The following is a 1,966-nucleotide window of genomic DNA, read 5'->3' on the forward strand; positions in this document are numbered from 1 at the left end:
TATCTTCTTCTCTCATTTTAAATAAACTTCTAAATCATTCTTCCCCTAAGAAGTCATTTAATATTATGTTTGATTGAAAATTATGCTTTATGATTTGTTTTGATTTGTGTTTTATTAAGTTATCTCAGCCTTATGACCTGATAATAGTACCTAATATGTTAACCCGAGCTGACATGGCTTATTTTTTGTGGTATTTCTTTAATTATAAATTTTATAAATTTCATTGTTTAACATTAGGTTTGAGAAGGATGATTGAAAATTGAGTTTCAAAATTTATTTTGAATGATACCCTTCCATTTAAGTTGTTTCTCCACCTTCATGACAATGTGCACCATCTCCTCTTCACGACCATCTGCACAATCTCATCCAACTCTATTTAATGATACAACTGCATAATATGAGCTATATCATGATTAAGTTTATTCATAAATCTAGCCATAAAAGTCTCCCTATCCTCCTTAACATTAGCTCGATCATAACATCTTTCATCCCCTTGAAGTACTCATCAATACTTTTTGTTCCTTGACTCAAATTATACAATCTTTGATATAATTCTCTATAATAGTGGCTAGGCATAAATATCCTCTTTATAAATGATTTCATCTCATCCTATGTATCAATTTGCCTCTTATAATTTCTTTTGTGGTTTGTCACTAACCAATCCCACTACAAAATGACATAGTTAGTAAAAGCAATCACAGTAAGCTTGACTTTGTTAGGCTTCAGATAATTGTGACACTAAAAAATCAACTCTATCTTCTTCTCTCATTTTAAATAAACTTCTAGATCATTCTTCCCCTAAGAAGTCATTTAATATTATGTTTGATTGAAAATTATGCTTTATGATTTGTTTTGATTTGTGTTTTATTAAGTTATCTCAGCCTTATGACCTGATAATAGTACCTAATATGTTAACCCGAGCTGACATGGCTTATTTTTTGTGGTATTTCTTTAATTATAAATTTTATAAATTTCATTGTTTAACATTAGGTTCGAGAAGGATGATTAAAAATTGAGTTTTAAAATTTATTTTGATTTGCTATTTATGAGGTTATCTCAGTCTCGTTATCAAAGGTGTAGATTTAGTAGGTTAAAGATGCAACCATATTATTCAATAGTTCCACTTATATTTAACTAGTATCTTGCTTATTTTTTATATATAAAATACCTTGATATTCTTTTTTGTATGTTTTGAAGGCACTTTTGGATGAAAGATGCAAAAAGGAGTAAATATGAGGTAATTGACAGATTTGACCTTTAGTCGATGTTTTGTGCAAAGCGTGAGATCTAGAGGTCGAAATGAAGTGATCCAAATGCCATAAAAAAGCTACCATCCATACCTTTCTGGACATCTAAGGCAAGAAAATAAAATAAGGAAGAGCATTGAAATCGTAGCTTTCAAAGTCAAAATCTCACAATCTGCTATTGTTGACCTTCGACCATTCTGACTTGAATATCTGGAGCTACAGAAGTCCAATTGATTCAAACTCAATTTTTTTAGATTTTTGACTCAAAGATGCATAAACACTCAAATGTTCAGCAAAAATGATATCATATGAGGGAGATATGATTTTTTAAAGATGACAAATGAATTCTGCCAGTAAACAGGTTTCATGAAGAAATAAGTTCAAATTATGTTTTGAAGCATCTAAACCAATATCCAAATTTTTATTTCAGTAATTTAGCTCTGACACGACTAAAAGATTGATGTCTTCTCCCAAGTGCATTTTTTTTTCAGGAAAATAATTATTGAAGTGTTTAAATGTAAATTGTCTACTTAAATGAGAACAATTTTGTAAAATAGAGACTAGGATTTTTTAAAATATAAAAAAAATAAAAGAAGAGAAGGGGGGTAGCCAGCCAAAAGGAGAAAAATGCCTCCCTCCTCTAAGAAACTTAAAATTAAACATTCTTCCTTCTTTTTGATTAGTTGTTCAACAAACATGCAAGGCTAAACACTTTTTCT

Source organism: Populus euphratica, unplaced genomic scaffold (genome assembly GCF_000495115.2).
Source record: "Populus euphratica unplaced genomic scaffold, PopEup_1.0 scaffold1008.1, whole genome shotgun sequence".
NCBI lineage: Eukaryota > Viridiplantae > Streptophyta > Magnoliopsida > Malpighiales > Salicaceae > Populus > Populus euphratica.